Source organism: Miscanthus floridulus, chromosome 3 (assembly GCF_019320115.1).
Source record: "Miscanthus floridulus cultivar M001 chromosome 3, ASM1932011v1, whole genome shotgun sequence".
Taxonomy (NCBI): domain Eukaryota; kingdom Viridiplantae; phylum Streptophyta; class Magnoliopsida; order Poales; family Poaceae; genus Miscanthus; species Miscanthus floridulus.
Window position 1 is genome coordinate 117,285,981 of NC_089582.1, and position 23,475 is coordinate 117,309,455.

The 23,475-nt window shown below is 43.9% G+C and overlaps 2 pseudogenes; both read right to left on the reverse strand.

Moving 5' to 3' along the window:
- Positions 1 to 495: 495 nt before the first annotated feature.
- LOC136546629 (uncharacterized) lies at positions 496 to 3,205 on the reverse strand (annotated as a pseudogene).
- Positions 3,206 to 19,338: 16,133 nt separating this feature from the next.
- LOC136546630 (protein ALP1-like) lies at positions 19,339 to 20,677 on the reverse strand (annotated as a pseudogene).
- Positions 20,678 to 23,475: the final 2,798 nt, after the last annotated feature.

Consider the following 23,475-nt stretch of genomic DNA (forward strand, 5'->3'; position numbering starts at 1 on the left):
GACCTTATCTTGTTTGTCTCCTTTTTTGCCCTTTCAATAAATTTGAGTAGGGGCTCAAGCCCCTCCTGTTCCCTCAAAAAGAACACGTACTTTCACCAGGAATAGAAAAGTGCCAGATTTCTTTCTTAGCAAATGAGTTTGGAAAAGTAGCTCACGGATCCCATATATAGGGGAAAAAACATGCATTTTTCCTAGAAAAGTGCTAGATTTCATTCATTAGGAATTGAGTAAGGAAAATTAGCTCACGGATCCTATATGGAAAATGTGTTTCCTAAGATTCGAGTCTCTAGGGAAATATTTTATCATAGCAAATCAGCATTTTACACACAATTTGTATTTGAAACCAAATGCAAAATTAAAATTCAAATTTAAATATGAAGACATGGACAGTACCATAAGCATTGCATTGACAACCATTAACCCATACGTTGCATTGTCACGATATATGATTAAGAATTTATGATGGTCCCCTAATACATATGGACTATACAAACTGTCACATAACAATCCAACATTAGTTTCAAAAGGGTATGGATATCCCAATTCACAAAAAAAGGGTATGGATATCCCTTGCTACATTCTGTCCAAACCATGTTTCGCCAAGAAATTATATCAAAACAATGGAAAATCAACCAGCGGAGGAGTGTAAGGGTTCCACAATTAAGACTGCCGCCAAGAATAATTAAGTTCAGCATACTTTTTGAAAAGACATAATAATACAGGTTCCTCAACGTTTAAATTCCAAACAAAAAAAAAAACATTTGATACTATTCATCACCGAATAAGACACACCACATGTTCTATGACTTTTTAGTTCCCAAAAATTATCTGAACATTGCAGTCAGGCATGTCTCTAATCAGCTGCTCAACTGCAGCGTCCTGCTCGCCCTTTCCCTTTGGAAACACCTGTTCTGGCGGTAATCTTTCACAACGAGGAAGTGCACCTATCTCGTCACAGTAATCACAAGGCTGGTAATCTTTTAGGACAATGGTTTGTAGGTTGGAAGCTCGCTGCATCACAGCCCATATAAGTGCTAATTGTTGCTCCATTGGGCTAAAGCCAATAACCTGCACCTCTTTCAATAGTCATTCCTTACAGCTTTTGAACTCAGCTACGTTCCATGATGGATTTGTTCTTTCACCATAAGTTTTCCTTCTACCTTCTGTGTCTACTACACATGGATGTTCCCATATCTGTACAGAATGATACATAAAAAAAGAGTAAATTCTTTTAAGAAAAGAAAATAATTGTGGAACTTTGGTTATAACAAAACCACCACACTGCCCTCCAAATACAGAAAGGTTTGAACCAACCTTATCTTGTAAAGGAAAAACATTTAATAAATAGAAAACAGGCAACTACCTCAATATCAAATATCTCAACTGATGGCACGGCTTCAAGGAGAATCATCACCCATAACAAATCGAATTCAACAAAAATACCATGTAGAGATAACTTCCTTAGCTTCTTGGATGCAGTGCAGAGCAGCTTCCCTTCCGGTTTTATCCAAAGCTGAAGAAACATAGATGCAGAAAACAACATGAATAATTAGTTGGTTAATATGTTTTCCATATCATGCTCAAATATGTCAACCGTTTGATATTTTTTATTTGTTAAATCAGCTAAATACACCCAGACAACAGTGCACGAAAATGAGTGTGAGTTTACCTTTTCTCCTCTGAAATTTGATGTTAAGTTATGTATAGCTGTTGTATCCCTCAGAACCTTACTCAAATCAAACCCTTGATGATCTGTCACACCACATATGAGGTTCAATTCCTTAAGGAATGGGGCAACACCAAATGACAGGGGTGTCAGTGGAAACATCCAAGTATCCCAACGAAGCTTCTCTAGTTTTGGAAGACAGAGCACCTCAAGCTTCCCCAAGCAGCAGAAGTCAAGTTCAAGAAGCCTAAGCTTCGAATCCGGTGCTTGTATCTTCCAAGGCGAGAGCCCCCCTGCATCACAGTTGCATAGAGAGAGATGCTGCAACTGCTTGCAACAGTCAAATAAAAGGTGATGCAGATCCCATTCAGCAAAACAAACATTGTATAGTTCAAGTTTCGAGAGGCAATGGAGCACACTAGGATAGGCACTGAAGAAGCCGTCCACAGCACGAGTTTGCTGGCGCATTTCCTCTTCGTAACAGTCATCTGCCTCCTTCTCGTCCACAATGGCCAGGTCTAAATCTTCTAGAGTCCCAGTCTCAGTTGCCTGACTAACTAGAGGGCCAATGACATCAGAGTAAGTGTTCACCAGATAGGGCTTGAACTGCAGCCTTGTGATGGTGGCTTCGCTCCGGGGAGTAGCCAAGAAGCTAATGGCTGCTTTGGTTAGGGAAGCCATTGCTTCGTCCATATGCCCAACTTCAATGGGGTTTGGGGGCGGAACAGATAAGAATTCTCTGACATCAATTGTGAGCTCACGGAGCAACCCACGGCAGGTGTTTCCACCGCGTGGATAAGACGCTTGTCCTTGTGGCCGTAGTTATGTCAACTCTCTCCAGAATTGAGAATAATACATCATCAGTCAGCATGCTGAGCCTATCTTCATCATCCGATTTCTGAAAAAGAAAAGAAAAGAAACAAACAGATTGAGCCTTTGTAGACCTACCAGGCTACTGGTGATAATTAATAGCACAAAAAGAATGTCAATGACTTACCTGAATATATCCATTATTTAGCTCCATGATGAATAATTTGTCTGGCTTTCAGAGCACCTGAAGACCGAAGCCACGACCCTCAAGAGTTTGTTTGTGAACTCCGGAATCCTCGAGGGCCACAATTTTATTCTTCCAAACACCCAACGCTACGACCCTCAAGAGTTTGTTTGTGAGCTCTAGAATAACACCCGAAGTTAGTATACACATGTACATAATAATTAGAGTCAGATCTGAATACGAATAGTAAGTTAGGGTTTGGTGCTCGTCGCCGGCGAAGGGGCCGAAGTAGCAGCGACGGCCGGCCCAGTCGTCTGTGGGTGTACGTGGGGTTGCGCGCACGCTGGGAGTGACGTAAGAAGACAAGGCAACGTTGAAGCTTACAGGCACCCGGCGCCCCGTGCACCCCGCCCGCGCGCTCGACGCCTGCGCCCAAGAGCCCTGCTGCTGGCTGACCGCCGACGGGAGGGAGAGAAAAGGTGAGAGTCCGCGTCTCATGCAACGAACCCAAGTGAATTGAGGCCGGCCCGGCTCGAGTCCGCCACGTTTTGGTCCGGCCCGAGCCTAAAACTGCAACACCCGAGGGCGCTTAATTACCCGCGCCCCGCGGTCTGCCGACTTGCCGTCTGTTTGGAAGGGTGGCTGAGGCCGCTTTGGCCCGCCCGCCTGGCCCAGGTCAGCCCAGGCCTGCCTCAAGTGGTGCAACAGCTCTGGTTTGGTATTCAGTGTGAAACAGGCTAAGTTCATTTGAGATTGTGTTTGTTTGTACACATGCAGCCTGGCTGAGCAACCAACTAACTTCAACTACCAAACCGAGATTATGTTTGGTTGTTGACTGCCTCGGCCAGGCCCATAGTCAGGATGCACAAATACAGTTATAGCAATGGAATGAGCAAGAGTTGGAGATCCATTATAACAGTTTTGATCAAGTAAACCATACAATTAGTGCTGCTAACATCACTAGGCCTCAGACAAATTAACAGTTGATCAATCCATAACATAGCTGGCTACACGATACAATTAAAAAAGTAAGCAAGAAAGAACATGTCCATTTGCAGCATAGTCAGCCACCGAAGACAAGTCTGTGAAGCCCAGCACAGGTAGAAGATCACATAAATGGATTACACAAACAAAAAGCACATGTAGCCAGCTAATGCACCCATCCATTTTGTCATCATCGGCCTAATTCTCACAGTTACAAAAGTACCAATAAAGTAAGGCAAACTAACAACATCAACAGCCTAATCAGTAAGCAGCAGACCTTAAACAACACATAGGACATAGAAAATAGAAATGGATGATAGAAATTAGTAAGACATAGCAGCAGCTCATCCATCATGCACCCATCACAGGCCTAAGTTGGGAAGTCATTGCAGTCAGTATTGTTCCTCTTCATCCATATACCAAACAACAAGATAACAAGTGAGGTGATTAACACCTTCTTCCACCAACCAGCCTTACCATTACCATCAGAAGGAGGAATGATTGGAGCAAAAGCATCATGAGGGACAGGATCATAGGAAAGGGGAGGTGCTGCTCCAAGAGATGGATGGACATCTCTCATGACTGCTGAAAGGTCCTAATATGGTTAGAGAGTGGGTGAATAGCCTATTTAAAATCTATAAATCAACTAAAGCAATTTGTTTAGTATAATAAATAGCGAAATACAAACTTGCTCTAGCTCTACAAGGGTTGCAAGCCAGCTATCCAATAATTCTAGTTGTTATGATCACTAGGCACACAATCCACTAGGTCACTACTCACTAAGAGCTCTCACAAATACTACACTAAAGAGCTCCACTAGATGAACTTAATTCACAAAGCAAGCTCTCAATTCTAGCTACACTAAAGAGCTTGATATAACTAGTTTGCGGGAATGTAAATGAGTAAGTGAGGTGATTATACCGCAGCATGGAGGAGTGAACCAATCACAAGATGAATACTTTATCAATCACCGGGAGAATACCAAAGGGCAAGAGACAATTAATTTTCTCTCGAGGTTCACGTGCTTGCCAACACGCTACGTCCCCGTTATGTCGACCAACACTTGGTGGTTCGGCGGCTAAGAGGTGTTGCACGAACCTCGTCCACACAATTGGACACCGCAAGAACCTACCCACAAGTGAGGTAACTCAATGACACGAGCAATTCACTAGAGTTACCTTTCGGCGTTTCGTCGGGGAAGGTACAAACCCCCTCACAATCACCAGAGATGGCCACGAACAATCACCAACTCGTGCCAATCCTCCTCCGCTGCTCCAAGCCGTCTAGGTGGTGGCAACCACCAAGAGCAACAAGTGAATCCCACAGCGAAACACAAACATCAAGTGCCTCTAAATGCAATCACTCAAGCAATGCACTTGGATTCTCTCCCAATCTCACAAAGATGATGAATCAATGATGAAGATGAGTGGGAGGGCTTTGGCTAAGCTCACAAGGTTGCTATGTCAATGCAAATGGCCAAGAGAGTGAGCTTGAGCCGGCCATGGGGCTTAGATAGAAGCCACCACGAAATAGAGCTGTTGGCTCCTCAGTCCACTGAAAAACGGGGCGACCGAACACACCGATCAGATCGACCGGACGCTGAACCCCAACGTCTGGTCGCGCGATGTGTGCCACGTGTCCCTGCTTCAAACGCGGATCACCAGATCTTAACGGTCGTTGGTACTTTTAAGTTGTGACCGGACGCGCTGCATCGAAGTGATCGGATGCAGACCCCAGCGTCCGGTCATTTCTAGTAAGCATCCATTCGCGAAAATCCATGACTGGTCATGCTCGACCAGACACACCCAGCATCCGGTCACTCAACGTCTCCCCTGTGCGCTGCATATGTCATCATACGTCATACTGACCGAACTCAGTCCCTGAGCGTCCGGTCAAGAGACCGAGGGCGGACTTCACTGCGCCACTGATCGGACGTAGGACCCCAGTGTCCGGTCCCTACGCCACCAGCGTCCGATCACTCTGTGAACCCCTATCTTTTCTATGTAGAGCACCGGTGAAGTTTCTAACCTTTGCTCAAATGTGCCAACCACCAAGTGTATCACCTTGTGCATATGTGTGTTAGCATATTTTCACAACATATTTTCAAGGGTGTTAGCACTCCACTATATTCTAAATGCATATGCAATCAGTTAGAGCATCTAGTGACACTTCGATAACCACATTTTGATATGAGTTTCACCCCTCTTAATAGTACGGCTATCGATCCTAAATGTAATCACACTCACTAAGTGTCTCGATCACTAAAACAAAATGACTCCTACTATTTATACCTTAGCCTTGAGCCTTTTGTTTTTCTCATTCTTCTTTTCTAAGTTCAAGGATTTGATCATCACGATCATCATGATCTTCACCATTACTTCATCATTTGGATAAACTAGGTTAACACTTAGGGTTTCATCAATTAACCAAAACCAAACTAGAGCTTTCAGTATGATGATCTGAGTTTGTGTTACATTGTTATATGCATGTAGATGGATCTCTCTATGAGTTGTGAGATGATGTGTAGGCAAGCAGCTGCCCTAGTGGTAGTCATGATGTCCTTTGTTACTAGCAAGCTTAAAAGGAAAAGGGCTGATAGTGAACCTGACCCTCTACTATATGCACTTAGGGATGAAGCTGACCAGCATAGGCAATAGACCCTTAACCTGATCTATAACTCTAATGATGGAGAGTGCCTATCCATGCTTAGGATGACCAGAGCACCTTTTTTTGCTTTTATGCAATCTGTTTAGAGCTAGGAGCCTAGTTTCTGATAGAGAGGGGGTCACAGTAGAGGAGCAGGTTGCAATGTTCCTCCATGTGGTTGGTCACAACCAAAGTTTAGAGTTGTTCACCAGTCTTTTAGGAGGTCCATTGACACAGTGCACACACACTTCCACTAGGTTTTGTATGCTGTTGGTGTTGCACGAACCTCGTATACACAATTGGACACCGCATGAACCTACCCACAAGTGGGTAACTCAAAGACATAAGCAATCCACTAGAGTTACCTTTCGGCGCTCCACCGGAGAAGGTATAAATCCCCTCACAATCACTAGAGATGGACACGAACAAACACCAACTCGTGTCAATCCTCCTCTGCTGCTTCAAGCCGTCTAGGTGGTGGCAACCACCAAGAGCAACAAGCGAATCCCGCAGCAAAAACACAAACACCAAGTGCCTCTAGATGCAATCACTCAAGCAATGTACTTGGATTCTCTCCCAATCTCACAAAGATGATGAATCAATGATGGAGATAAGTGGGAGGGCTTTGGCTAAGCTCACAAGGTCGCTATGTCAATGCAAATGGCCAAAAGAATGAGCTTGAGCCAGCCATAGGGCTTAAATAGAAGCCCCCACGAAATAGAGCCGTTGGCTCAATTATTGGGCAGACTGCGCATCGACCGGACGCGCTGCTCGAGTGCACTGGACGCTGCACCGGACACACCGTTCGGGAATACCGGACGTGTCCGGTAGGTCTACCGGACACGTCCGGTCGCTCCCAGACCACCACGTGTCCAGTTCAAACCAAAGTAGCCGTTGCTGCTTATACTTACATGTGACCAGATGCTCAGATCGGATGCTAAAATAGAAATGACCGGATGCTGAGCCGTAGTGTCCGGCCAAGTCTAGAGAGTACCCGAGGCCGATCGGACGCGTCTATTAGAAACTGGCCGAATGTTGAGCCTCAATGTCCGGTCGAGGCTAGTAAGCACCCACAGTCGACCGGACGTGTCCGGTCACTCCGGACCGAACGCTGCCAGCGTCCGATCAACTGTTTCACCGAACAACGACTTAGCTAATTCACACCAGACGTGTCCGGTGTGGCGACCGGACGTGTTCGGTCACTGAGTTCGTCGTTAATACCGGACGTGTCCGGTCACCATACCGGACGCGTCCGATCACTCTGTGACCAGCGCGACTAACTCCTTTTCAACTCTATCTTCTTCACCCTTGCTCAAATATGCCAACCACCAAGTGTATCACCTTGTGCACATGTGTTAGCATATTTTCACAAACATTTTCAAGGGTGTTAGCACTCCACTAGATCCTAAATGCATATGCAATGAGTTAGAGCATCTAGTGGCACTTTGATAACCATATTTTGATACGAGCTTCACCCCTCTTAATAGTTCGGCTATCGATTCTAAATGTGATCACACTCACTAAGTGTCTCGATCACTTAAAACAAAATAGCTCCTACTATTTATACCTTTGCCTTGAGCCTTTTGTTTTTCTCTTTCTTCTTTTCCAAGTTCAAGCATTTGATCATCACCATGCCATCACCATCATCATGATCTTCACCATTGCTTCATTACATGGAGTAGTGCTACCTATCTCATAATCACTTTGATATACTAGGTTAGCACTTAGGGGTTCATCAATTAACCAAAATCAAACTAGAGCTTTCAATCTCCCCCTTTTTGGTAATTGATGACAACCCTTACACAAAGATATGAATTTGATATTAAATTAAATCCACGTTGCTTGCCCAGGCATATTTACCATGTGTAAAAGGATATGGACAAGTTTCATGAATCTCATTTGGTAGCAATTGCTCCCCCTATATATGTGCTACAAGTTTGGATTATAGCTTGCACATATGCTTAGATAGGAAATATAGGAGACAATTTCTATCAAATGATGCTAAGGTATGAGAGATGGACATTTGAAGCGTGATACCAATCGGAGTGCATCAATATAACATCCTTAGCACCATTAGTAACTAGACATACACAAAGATTAGAATATCCCATGAGATCAACATTACAAGCAAGAGTCTAGTTTCCATACAATGAACATAAGTCTAGTTACTTTAGCCTATGCGTGCTAGTTTTTCATTTAACCATTCAAGCATATAACTAGCATACACCACACAAACATGGATATTGAAATTTAAAACTTGTGTCATGCAAGCAAATATATGAAATGCGCATTCAAATACAACATACAAGTTTATGAGCTTGCTCCCCCTACTTGTGTGCATTTTTTTATTGATCCCCTTACAATGTCATTTCATCTATTTTCATCTGTTTGCTCCTCCTATCTTACTATGTTTGTGAATTTCTCTCCCCCCCTATGTCAACAATTAGCACAAAACGTGAGCTCAAAGTATAGATAGGTTGAGGTGAAACCATATAAAATAAGGATCATTTTCTCAATTTAGTTCAATCTAGATCACTTGCAAAAGATATTTAACTCGATTTGATCCAAGGACAAGCTTCTTCACACCTCTAAATAAGGGTTATCTTATACCATGTTGAGTTAAACACTTATAGCTTATTTTCTAGATCAAATACTAGGTTTACAAGCCCACAAACATGTCATATGCTACCACTAGATCATTTCAAACATACAAGCAATAGTGGTACCATACAAGCATCAAATTCATTTGATTTTCATGAATGAGCCTAGGATATGATAGGAATGACTAGATGCGCTAAACAAGTCCTTAGCAATGGATGGATGACATGTTAATCAACTTTACCTTGCTTTGCTCGAAGGAGAGGCATGTCATATAATGGGGGGCGCATCAACACATATTTGAGAAGTCAAGTATGTTTAATTCATTCCTTAACTTGCAAAACCTCTTCTCATCAAGTGGCTTGGTGAAGATATCGGCAAGTTGATCTTCGGTGCCCACACTCTCGATGCAAATGTCCCCTTTTTGTTGGTGATCTCTTATAAAATGATGGTGGATATCAATGTGCTTTGTTCTTGAATGTTGAACCGGGTTATTGGTGAGTTTTATGGCACTCTCATTGTTACATAGCAATGGCACTTTCTTGAACTTAATTCCAAAGTCATTCAAAGTAGCCTTCATCCAAAGTAGTTGAGCACAACAACTACCAGCCGAAATATACTCCGCTTCGGTGGTTGAAAGTGCTACACTATTTTGCTTCTTTGATGACCAAGACACAAGTGATCTTTTCAATAGTTGACATGTGCCTGATGTGCTCTTTCTCTCAACTTTGCATCCCGCATAATCGGAGTCCGAATATCCAATCAACTCAAATCTTGCTCCTTTGGGATACCATAATCCAACATTTTGTGTATGCTTCAAGTACCTCAATATTCTCTTTGTTGCCTTCAAATGACTTTCTCTTGGTGAGGCTTGAAATCTAGCACACATATATACACTAAACATCACATCCGGCCTTGATACGGTCACATAGAGTAGGCTTCCAATCATAGACTGATATATCTTTTGATCCACCATATTGCCACTAGCATCACTATCCAAGCTTCCACTTGTTCCCATCGGTGTACTAATAGCTTTAGCATCATCCATTCCAAACATCTTGAGCATGTCCTTGATGTACTTGCTTTGACTTACAAATGTGCCATTCTTCATTTGCTTGATTTGAAGACCAAGGAAGTAACTAAGCTCTCCAAACATGGACATCTCAAACTCACTTGCCATCATCTTGCCAAACTCTTCACAAAAATCTTGATTTGTTGACCTAAATATGATATCATCAACATAGATTTGCATTACAAATAAGTCAATTCTAAGCTTCTTGGTGAAGAGAGTGGTGTCAACCTTTCCTATTTTGAATCCCTTAGAGAGTAGGAAATCCCTCAATCTCTCATACTTGCTCTTGGTGCTTATTTCAATCCATACAAAGCCTTTCTCAACTTGTAAACATGGTTGGGTTTCTTTTCATCTTCAAAACCGGGAGGTTGCTCAACATACACAAGCTCATTGATGTACCCATTGAGAAATACACTCTTCACATCCATTTGGTACAACTTGATGTTGTGGGCACAAGCATAGGCTAACAAGATCATAATTACTTCCAATCTTGCAACCGGGGCATATATTTCTCTAAAGTCAAGACCTTCAACTTGAGTGTAACCTTGAGCCACTAATCTTGCTTTGTTCCTTATTATTATCCCATCTTGATCTTGCTTGTTCCGAAAGACCCACTTGGTTCCAATCACATTATGATCCTTAGGCCTCTCAACTAACTCCCATACTTAATTTCTTGTGAAGTTGTTTAGCTCTTCATGCATAGCATTGACCCAATCAACATCCTTCAAAGCTTCATCTATCTTCTTAGGTTCAATGGATGACACAAATAAGAAGTGCTCACAAAATGAAGTCAATCTTGATCTAGTTTGTACACCTCTTGAAATATCACCAATTATAGTGTCCAATGGATGATCTCTTATGACATTGGTTGGTTGAAGCACTTCCACTTGATTGCTTGCATTTGATTGATCATTTGGTTGAGATGATGAACTAGCCACTTGTTGTTGATCTTCCACTTTGTCATCACTAGTTCTTGCTTGAACTTGATCATGAGAACCACTAGCTTGCACATTTGAGTTAGAGAGCACTTGATTCTTGTCATCTTCAACATCAATCACCTCTCTAGGCCTTATATCACCAATGTTCATGTTCTTCATTGTATTGACCAATTGAGTGCCTTTTACATCATATAGATTCTCATCTTTCTCTTGGGAACTATTTGTTTCATCAAACTCCATATCATGAACCTCCTCAAGAGTACCACTAGCTAAATTCCAAACCCTATAAGCCTTGCTAGTAGTGGAGTAACCAAGCAAGAAACCTTCATCATATTTTTTTTCAAACTTGCTCAATCTAGTGCCGTTCTTCAATATGTAGCATTTACAACCAAAGACCCAAAAGTATACTATATTGAGCTTTCTTCCATTCAATAGCTCATAAGGTGTCTTCTCCATCATAGGGTGACAATAGAGTCAGTTGCTATAATAGCAAGCCGTGTTGATTGCTTTGGCCCAAAATGAATGACTCACATTATACTCACTCAACATTGATTTTGCCATATCAATCAAAGTTCTATTCTTTCTTTCAACTAGGCCATTTGATTGTGGAGTGTACTTGGCCGAGAATTGATGTCTAATTCCAAATTCATCACACAACTCATCAATTCTAGTGTTCTTGAATTCACTATCATTGTCACTTCTAACTTTCTTGATAGTTATTTCAAACTCATTATGAATGCCCTTGACAAATGATTTGAATGTTGCAAACATATCACTCTTGTCAACAAGTAAACTCATGTGTATCTAGTGAAATCATCCACAATCACAAATCCATATTTATTTCCATCAATGCTAGTGTATGTGGTTGGTCCAAACAAGTCCATGTGCATCAACTCAAATGCCTTGGATGTGCTCATCATGCTCTTCTTAGGATGTGTGTTACCAACTTGCTTTCCGGCTTGACATGCACTACATAGCTTATCCTTTTCAAATATGACATCTTTCAAGCATCTAACTAAGGCCCCGTTTGGCATGGCTTCTGCCGGCTCTAGCTTATTCGACACCAACACTGTAGCAACACTGTAGCACGAAAGCCGGTTTTCTCTCTCCAACTTTTCTGTCTCACTATAGCACGCGTACTGTAGCACGCGGGGACAAGCCAAAAAAATGGCTTCTCTGGCTTCGATGAACAGTGCATGTGTCAGTGAGAGGGGGAGGGGAGGAGAGAGAAAACTAGCTTTGTGCTACAGTGTTGCTACAGTGTTGATGTCAGATAAGCCGGAGCTGGCAGAAGCCGTGCAAACAGGGCCTAAGTCATGCTTGATCAACTTGTTCAATTGTTTTATTCCAACATGACCAAGCCTTCTATGCCATAACTAACCCATGCTATACTTAGTGATCAAACATGTTGACAATTGAGCTTCTATAGCATTGAAATCAACTAAGTATAGATTTTCATATCTAAATCCTTTGAATATCAAGTTAGAGCCATCTACACTTATGATCTCTACATCATCCACACCAAATATGCACTTGAAACCAAGATCACATAATTGAGCTACCGATAATAGGTTGAAGTTCAAGCTCTCTACTAGTAGCACATTGGAAATGCTCAAGTCATTGGATATTGTAATCTTACCAAGCCCTTTGACCTTGCCTTTGCCATTGTCACCAAATGTGATACTATCAATCCTATTGCTCTTGTTTTCATTGATTGAATTGAACATTCTTGGATCACCGGTCATGTGTTGTGTGCACCCACTATCAAGCACCCAATGCCTTCCTCCAACTTTATAATTGACCTATAAAAGAAAAATCAATTCCTTTTAGGTACCCAAACTTGCTTGGGTCCTTGAAGGTTAGTTACCAAAGTCTTAGGTACCCAAATGGCCTTCTTCTTTGGGCCCACAATTGGTGTACCAATGAATTTAGCCTTCACACCATTGGCACCCTTAACAAGCATGTAACAAGAATCAAATTTAATTGAGGATACATTAGGTAGCTTGTTCTTGTTAGTCTTGCAATATTGCTCTATATGCCCAACTTGCTTGCATCTATTGCAAAACCGGCCATTACCCTTCACAAAGCTAACTTTGGGAGTGACAAAGGCCACCTTACCTTTCTTGGGGGTATAGCCTAATCCCTCTTTATTGAGAGAAAACTTTTGGCTACCCAAGCACTTTAGCAAGCGAGCATCTCCATCATAGGCATTGTCTAAGGCACGAGTGAGCTCATTCACCTCCTTCTTGAGAGTCTCATTTTCTACCATTAGTGAGGCATCACAAGTGAGACCATCACTCAAAGGTGAAGTAGAAGTAGTAGTGCTACAAGAAGTGTTAGTGGGAGCAACTACAATGGGCTTATAAAAAGTTTCATCAATAAGATCATATGTTAGTCCCACATCACAAGACACGATCACTTGCTCCTTCTTGGCCTCCTCCTTCTTGACTTGCTCGATGAGAGAGGAGTGAGCTTTTTCAAGCTTAGAGTGAGCTTTGCCAAGCTTCTCATGGGCTTCCATTAGCCTCTCATGAGTGGTATTGAGCTCATCAAGAGATTGCTCAAGAAATTTGACTTTCTTATTCAATTCTTTGCACTCCTTTCTCTTCATCTCAAAGCAAGTGTGCACTTGCTCACACATGTCCATGAGCTCCTCCTTGGAGTACTCTTCTTCATCATCATCACTCCTACAAGCATCACTTTCACATTCATCATCATCACTCACATCATATTTTACCTTGGTAGGCTTTGCCATGAGGCATGTTAATGAAGTGTCGAAGATGGAGGGCTTGTTGTTGATGGCGATGCTTGCTAGTGCTTTCTTGATAGATTTCTTGCCATCATCACTAGAGTCATCACTATCCAAAGAGCCATCACTATCCCAAGTGACAACATAGCCTCCACCCTTCTTCTTTTGGAAGGTCATCTTTTTCTCCTTCTTCTCCTTCTTTTCTTTCTTGTCCTTCTTGTGCTTCTTCTTCTCATCCTCATCATTGTCACTATTGTAGGGACAATCCACTACAACATGATCGGGGCTCTTGCAATTATAGCATCTTCTCACATATTCTTTGCTTTTAGTGTGATCTCTTCTCTTTCTTGCACCATACCCCTTCTTCATGAATTTGCCCATCTTGCGCACAAATAGAGCCATGGCCTCATCATCAATGTCACTAAGATCCTCATCATCACTTGATACTTTCTTGGACTTGCCCTTGTTCTTGGATGATGAGCTAGCCTTGAATGCTACACTTTTCTTCTTCTTGTCTTCTTCTTTCTTCTTGTCATCCTTGTCAACCCCTTCCCTTTCCACACGGTATGTCTCTTATGTCATGACATCACCTAGTACTTGGTTAGGGGTAATCTCCTTCAATTCTCCTCTTATGATAAGCACAACATCTCAAATCTTGAAGGTAGGCACATTAAGAACCGATGAGAGATATCATCATCCTTGATCTTCTCTCTCAAAGCCTTCAAGTCATTGACAATTACTTGCAACCGATGGAACATCTTCAGAATGCTTCGATCATCCTTCATCTTGAAGCTTGTCAACTTATCCTTGAGGATGTACAACTTAGCTCTTTTTACCGCCGGTGTGCCCTCATATGTTTCCTCCAATCTTCTCCACACCTCATTAGCTCTTTCACAATCCTTGATTTGCTTAAACACCTTGGAATCAATGGCATTGTATATGGTGTTGAGAGCCATTGTATTGCATTGCTTGTTGGTCTTGTCTTAGTTGGTGGGATTGTCGGGATCAATGATAGCATAGTCATTCTCGGTCACCTCCCATACTTGATCATTGATTGAACCAAGATACATCATCATCTTTCTCTTCCAATAATCATAGCATGTGCCATCAAAGAACGGTGGTTTGTCCCCCACATGGTTGAACACAATTTGAGCCATAATTTGACACCGAGGTTGTTAAGCCTTTAATCAAAAGGTGATCACGGCTCCGATACCACTTGAAAGGTCCTAATATGGCTAGAGGGGGGTGAATAGCCTATTTAAAATCTATAAATAAACTAGAGCAATTTGATTAGTATAACAAATAGTGAAATGCAAACTTACTCTAGCTCTACAAGGGTTGCAAGCCACCTATCCAATAATTCTAGTTGTTATGATCACTAGGCACACAATCCACTAGGTCACTACTCACTAAGAGCTCTTACAAATGCTACACTAAAGAGCTCCACTAGATGAACTTAATTCACAAAGCAAGCTCTCAATTCTAGCTACACTAAAGAGCTTGATATAGCTAGTTTATGGGAATGTAAATGAGTAAGTGAGGTGATTATACCGCCGCGTAGAGGAGTGAACCAATCACAAGATGAATACTTTATCAATCACCGGGAGAATACCAAAGGACAAGAGACAACCAATTTTCTCTCGAGGTTCACGTGCTTGCCAACACGCTACGTCCCTGTTGTGTCGACCAATACTTGGTGGTTTGGCGGGTAAGAGGTGTTGCATGAATCTCGTCCACACAATTGGACACCGCAAGAACCTACCCATAAGTGAGATAACTCAAAGACACGAGCAATCCACTAGAGTTACCTTTCGGCACTCCGCCGGAAAAGGTACAAATCTCCTCACAATCACCGGAGATGGCCATAAACAATCGCTAACTCATGCCAATCCTCCTCTGTTGCTCCAAGCTGTCTAGGTGGTGGCAACCACCAAGAGCAACAAGTGAATCCCACAGTAAAAACACGAACACCAAGTGCCTCTAGATGCAATCACTCAAGCAATGCACTTGGATTCTCTCCCAATCTCACAAAGATGATGAATCAATAATGGAGATGAGTGGGAGGGCTTTAGCTAAGCTCACAAGGTCGCTATGTCAATGCAAATGGCCAAGAGAATGAGCTTGAGCTGGCCATGGGGCTTAAATAGAAGCCCCACGAAATAGAGCCGTTGGCTCAATTATTGGGCAGACTGTGCATCGACCGGATGCGCTGCTCGAGTGCACCGGACGCACCGTTCGTGAATACCGGACGTATCCGGTAGGTCTACCAGACATGTCCGATCGCTCCTAGACCGCCACATGTCCAGTTCAAACCAAAGTAGCCATTGCTGCTCATACTTACATGTGACCGGACGCTCAGACCGGATGCTAAAATAGAAATGATCGGACGCTGAGCCATAGTGTCTGGCCGAGTCCAGAGAGTATCAGAGGCCGATCGGACATGTCTATTAGAAACTAACCAGACACTGAGCCTCAGCGTCCGATTGAGTCCAGTAAGCACCCACGATCGATTGGACGTGTTCGGTCACTTCGGACCGGACGCTGCCAGCGTTCGATCAACTATTTGACCGAACAACGACTTAGCTGATTGACACCAAACGCGTCTGGTGTGGCGACCAGACACGTCCGATCGCTGAGTTCGTTGTTAATACCGGACACGTCCAATCACTCTGTGACCAGCGCAACTAACTCCTTTTCAACTCTATCTTCTTCACCCTTGCTCAAATGTACCAACCACCAAGTGTATCACCTTGTGCACATGTGTTAGCATATTTTCACAAACATTTTCAAGGGTGTTAGCACTCCACTAGATCATAAATGCATATGCAATGAGTTAGAGCATCTAGTGGCACTTTGGTAACCGCATTTCGATACGAGTTTCACCCCTCTTAATAGTATGGCTATCGATCCTAAATGTGATCACACTCGTTAAGTGGCTCGATCACTTAAAACAAAATGGCTCCTACTATTTATACCTTTGCCTTGAGCCTTTTGTTTTTCTCTTTCTTCTTTTCCAAGTTCAAGCATTTGATCATCACCATGCCATCACCATCATCATGTTCTTCATCATTGCTTCATTACTTAGAGTAGTGCTGCCTATCTCATAATCACTTTAATATGCTAGGTTAGCACTTAGGGTTTCATCAATTAACCAAAACCAAACTAGAGTTTTTAGCTACCTAAAAATCTCTAACAGTCTTGTCATAGTTACTATACTTCTTGTATATAACATTTCTCACCCCAAGAACATGCTTACTGCACTCATGCCAACTCTAGTAAATCCCAGGAGCCTTCCCATTGAAAATAGCATAAGTACCCTACCATTTCTGTGAAATGAAATAGCGATTTAGCCTCAGTCAAATATAAAGCATGAAACTAGCCATGAGTGTGGAACTTAAAGATCTATGGTTTGCGGTGAACCAAATCGTTGATCTTAAGTCCCCCACTGATGACCAGCATCATCAAGTTCATATGTAATAGAATTGATATCACAGGCATTGTAATAAAAGGTTGGCATCAGCTTTAGAACGTGGTGGTGTTCTTTCAGTTCAAATCATTGGTGGCTGCCATAGAAAATAAAAACCAGTAGTTCAGCAAATCCAAGCTCATGGCTGCCATGGAATCCATGTGCACATCCATACACTGCCATTAGCACAAGAAACAAGGGGTTGTTGCAAGGGTATGGTTGTGTCACATGGATTTGATGACATACATGACAAATCACAATAATCAAGTAAACAGGGCAGGCACCAAACAAGTGCAAATCTAGGGTCATGACTGCCATCAAACCCTATTGTGCACATCCCTTCACTGTCATTGGTACAAGTGAATGGATGGGCACACGTAGGGTTCCATGGCAGTGATGAAAAACATGAAGAACCAATTAAACAAGGCAGCCACCTCATGAATATGTTGTTTGCATCATAGGCCTCATAGATTTTCCATAGTTACCACCAATCAAAAGAAACAAAACCAATAGGTCATAAGTAAGAGAATAAGGAACAACTGATCTCAAATAAAGTAGCCAACATAGGCTACAAATAGTGCCTTACAACATGATTGTTCTACCCAATAGTTCTGGGCTAAAATGCCTACTATGGTGCCCTCTAGCACATATAGTTAGCCACCCTCCCAAGAAAGAACCCAAAAGGATAGGTGTGGGTCAGCCAAGTAACCTATACAAAATACCTACAACTCAACTGTAGTCAAAATTAGAGAGAGTGGGTGAGGAAGGTGGAGGAACTATACATCTCAACAGTCAACCCCATCAATGCACATGGTTGCCAACATGTGTAGGAACTACATGTAGTAGTTCTTGGCTAGGTAGTTCCTTAGCCAAATGTCCCTATGACTATCACTCATGCCAACAAAGCCCCTGCCTTAGGTCTTGTGTCTAGTAGGTAGATGTAGGCCACTATCAGTGCCTCCTCAGTAAAACCAGGCATCTCCATCATAGCAAGATGGAGGTCAGCATCAACATGGGCTGGTCTAGTCTCCCTAAGAGCATTGGCAACATTGTTCACAACATCAGACATGTTGGTCAACATAAGCATCTCATCCTCACTGAAGGTGCCTCTCTTCCTCTTTGCACCCACAGTTGAGGAGAGGAGCTCTATGGCCTTGTTGCTACATCCTACATTAGTGTGGATCTTCTTAGCAGGAACATGGGTAGAGGAAGGACCCTCTACCTTAGCAGCAACACTCTCAGCCTTGTTGGCCCCTAGGACTTCACTAGAATCAAGTGCAAACCTACTAGTGGCCATAGCATGGCCAAAGGACTCCATCTCAGTGTAGAACCTTATAGGGCAGTTTAGAAACTCTGCATCTTTAGGATGGTCCTGCAGTAAGGGGGAGATAGGGGAATGGTACATTTTTAGACAAGTAATGGAAACACAGGTACAAGGACACATAGGAAAGAAAACAAAGTTCTACCTTGTAGTGGCCAAGGTAGTGCTCCTACTCAAGCATGATATCATTGGTGTCACTATCCCAAAGTGCCCCACCCCAGGTCCTTGAGCTTACATACTCTAGACCACTACTGCCTCCACTTCCTCAGGTGGTTGTACACCTGAGTTGGGCTCACTGCCTCCCCACTATACTCCTTAAGGGCTTTGGCAACATGGTTAACATATTTATCCTTAAAGACTTTGTCAGGTCTACTATCATCACTAACAAGTTGTGCCATCCTCCTAAGGACAAAGCCAGAGATGTTGTTGTTCCACCTCATGGCCCTAGGACCCTCTATAGTAGCACTAGCACCAGCAGCACCACTAGCACCAGCTAGTGCAACTGGTGCATCACCAGCAGGACCAATACCAGCTACAGCTGCTACACCAGTACTAGTTGCAACAGTAGCAGCAACAGCACCCCTAGTAGCCCATTTACTACATTAGAAGTAGCCACAAAATCTACCATGGGCACCAAGCAGATCAACTGGAGTGGAGCCATCCTATTTGGTATTGCAATTTCAAAGTAAGTAGGAGAATAACATCACAATCATGAATACAAATAAGCTTTGGCCATGGGACACAGCCATACAACAGGAACATCATAATTGATCTATGCTACCACCACTGTATGGCTGAGTTTCATGGCCAAAGAACAAGTGAACCAGTGACAGATTATTACATATTTGGTCTTCGCCTTGTCCAACAAATTATTACATAAACATCACACAAACATGAGTTCCATAGGAGGGTATACAAACTGAATTTAATAACAAAGTTACTGCATGATCAGATCCTAGAGGTACCCCTCCCTTCCCACATAGCATTACAGATGGCATCCCTCCTAAGTGCCATGGCATTGGAGTCTTGGGACTGGTTGTCATTATTGGGCAGGTTCTCAAGTGGGTCAGGTTGGCTGCTAGTGAAACCCTCCTCAGGTGGCACAACTTGGTCAATACCAAAACATAGGATCCAATTGTGCAGAATATAGTAGACCAATACAAGCTTGACCTAAGTCTTATATGGGTGAAAGGGCTTGTTATCTAGGATACGAAACCTGTTCTTCAGTGCACCAAAAGCCCTCTCCACAGTGACCCTTAGTGATAAGTGCCTTAGGTTGAAAAGCTCACTTGCATTGGTTGGGTGGTTTCTGCTCCCAAACTCGGTCAAGTGGTACTGACCCCCTGTAGGGGGGTAGGAAGCCACTGCAGCATGCATAGCCAGCATCTACCTAGTAGAATTTACCTACAATTGGACATCTACTATGAGTGTGTGTGTCATTGTTAAGGACATAAGTGCATTGACTAGGTAGTGCAGTTACCTTCAGGTACAGTGAACCCATCATTCCTCTCTATGGCATAAGCCAGGATAAGTGTATCATGGGCAGAGCCCTCCCAGCCATCAAGGACATATGTGAACTTGAGTTCAAAGTCCACAGCAGCCATGATATTTTGTGTGGGGTTGTGTTTTCTACCCCTGAAAGCAGACTGCATGTATCTAGGCACTCTTGCCTACACATGGGTGCCATCAATGGCACCAATGCAGTCCTAAAAACCATGGAAGTGAGATAACAGTACATGTGAATACGCACATCTACCAAATGAAGGAACATGTGCTTCACAATTACCTTCAAGAATGGATTACATCTATGGCTTCCAAGTACCTTTAGGTGAATGACAGTGCTAGGGGGCTTGATCATCTCATTTCTAAGCTCACCAACAGCATACAAAACCTGGTGGAAGTGTTTGTGCACTGTCTCAATGGACCTCCTAAAAGACTGGTGAACAACTCTAAATCTTTGGTTGTGACCAACCACATGGAGGAACATTGCAACCTGCTCCTCTACTGTGACCCCCTCTCTATCAGAAACTAGGCTCCTAGCTCTAAACAGATTGCATAAAAGCAAAAAAAGGTGCTCTGGTCATCCTAAGCATGGATAGGCACTCTCCATCATTAGAGTTATAGATCAGGTTAAGGGTTTGTTGCCTATGCTGGTCAGCTTCATCCTTAAGTGCATACAGTAGAGGGTCAGGTTCACTATCAGCCCTTTTCCTTTTAAGCTTGCTAGTAACAAAGGACACCATGACTACAACTAGGGCAGTTGCTTGCCTACACATCATCTCACGGCTCATAGAGGGATCCATCTACATGCATATAACAATGTAACACAAACTCAGATCATCATACTGAAAGCTCTAGTTTGGTTTTGGTTAATTGATGAAACCCTAAGTGTTAACCTAGTTTATCCAAGTGATGAAGCAATGGTGAAGATCATGATGATGGTGATGATCAAATCCTTGAACTTGGAAAAGAAGAATGAGAAAAACAAAAGGCTTAAGGCTAAGGTATAAATAGTAGGAGTCATTTTGTTTTAGTGATCGAGACACTTAGTGAGTGTGATCACATTTAGGATCGATAGCCGTACTTTTAAGAGGGGTGAAACTCATATCGAAATGTGGTTATTGAAGTGTCACTAGATGCTCTAACTGATTGCATATGCATTTAGAATATAGTGGAGTGCTAACACCCTTGAAAATATTTGTGAAAATATGCTAACACACATGTGCACAAGGTGATACACTTGGTGGTTGGCATATTTGAGCAAGGGTTAGAAACTTCACCGGTGCCCTACATAGAAAAGACAGGGGTTCACAGAGTGATCGGACGCTGGTGGCGTAGGGACCAGACACTGGGGTCCTACGTCCAGTCAGTGGCGCAGTGAAGTCCGCCCTCGGTCTCTTGACTGGACGCTCAGGGCCTGAGTCCGGTCAGTATGACGTATGATGACATATGCAGCACATAGGGGAGAGGTTGAGTGACCGGACGCTGGGTGTGTCTGGTCGAGCATGACCGGTCATGGATTTTTGCGAATGGATGCTTACTGGAAACGATCGGACGTTGGGGGTCTACGTCCGGTCACTTCGAAGCAGCGCGTCCGGTCACAACTTAAAAGTACCGATGACCGTTAAGATCGGGTGATCCGCGTTTGAAGCAAGGACACGTGGCACACATCGCGCGACCAGATGTTGGGGTTCAGCGTCCGGTTGATCTGACCGGCGTGTTCGGTCGCCCCGTTTTTCAGTGGACTGAGGAGCCAACGACTCTATTTTGTGGTGGCTTCTATTTAAGCCCCATGGCCGGCTCAAGCTCACTCTCTTGGCCATTTGCATTGACATAGCAACCTTGTGAGCTTAGCCAAAGCCCTCCCACTTATCTCCATCATTGATTCATCATCTTTGTGAGATTGGGAGAGAATCCAAGTACATTGCTTAAGTGATTGCATTTAGAGGCACTTGATGTTTGTGTTTCGCTGTGGGATTCGCTTGTTGCTCTTGGTCATTGCCACCACCTAGACGGCTTGGAGCAGCGGAGGAGGATTGGCACGAGTTGGTGATTATTCGTGGCCATCTCCAGTGATTGTGAGGGGGTTTGTACCTTCCCCGGTGGAGCGCCGAAAGGTAACTCTAGTGAATTGCTCGTGTCATTGAGTTACCTCACTTGTGGGTAGGTTCTTGCGGTGTCCAATTGTGTGGACGAGGTTCGTGCAACACCTCTTAGCCACCGAACCACCAAGTGTTGGTTGACACAATGTGGACATAGCGTGTTGGCAAGCACGTGAACCTCGGGAGAAAATTGATTGTCTCTTGCCCTTTGGTATTCTCCCAATGATTGACAAAGTATTCATCTTGTGATTGGTTCACTCCTCTACACGGTGGTATAATCACCTCACTTACTCATTTACATTTCCGCAAACTAGCTATCGGTGTTTTGGAACCGGGGGTCCCTCAACCAACGAGTGAATTTGTGCTGTGTGCCCTTAATCCCAGATGGTGATGCAAAGAGACACAAGGTTTATACTGGTTTAGGCAATCGAGGCCCTACGTCCAGTCTGAGAGATCGATCTTCTGTTCCTTGCACCAGAGTGCTCGTAGTAGGGGGTTACAAGCTAGGTGAGAGAGGGAGCTAGCCCTAGGTCTCGGCGAGGGTGGCGCGGGCTGCTTGAGGAGTTGTTCTCAAGCAGCGTAGAAGTGTGTAGTTCTATCGGTGTGTTCGTCTTTTCTCTCCTCCCCTAGAAATGGCCCCGGTCCCTCCCCTTTATACTCTAAGGGAGAACCAGGGACGTCCATACATAGCGCTCTATATATGGGGGTGGCGTGTCCGAGCCCTGTAGCCGGCCACTGTTGTGGTATGGTCGATGGAGTGGCCCCGTCCTTGTCTTGCAGAAGTGACGCGCCGGTCATACTTGATCTTGTGCGTCGTGGGGCTCCAGTACAGCTTGATGCAGGACATGGCGGGCGACATGCTGGTCATCGTGCGATGATGTCATAGGGAGCTGTGGCTCTACAGATGTCGAGGCCGAGCCATCGTGGGGGGCTCGGCGGACATGGATCCTCAGGCTGCCGAGCCCCTGAAGCAAACTACCGAGGCCTTGGAGGGAATTATTGGTCCTGGGTACTGATTCCGAGGCCACAGTATCCCAGACGTGGCTCCCCACGCTGCGTTGTTCTCAGAGCAGGAGTTGGCAGCATAGTGAGGCATGGGCGTCAACCATGTGCATAGTGGTTAGCATAGTGGTGGGTAACCCCTGCCCAGTCCTGCCTCCTGTCCCGTCGGCCATTCCGCTGTACTGTGCCGAGCATGCAGCCGACATCAGGGGCAGCAGTTGGCTGAGTTAATGCGACACGACGTTTTGTCAGAGGGACGGGTGAAGAAAGAGGCAGCGGAGTGCTGCCGAGCCTGCCTTGCACGAGATGGAGCGTCGGCGGCCCGGCCGAGGCCTGCGACGAGAGGGGGTCGGCCGAGGCCTTTGGTGGGGGATCACCCGAGGTCAGCGGTGAGGGGGCCTCGGGCGAGTCGGAGAATCGGCCGAGGCCAGCGGTGT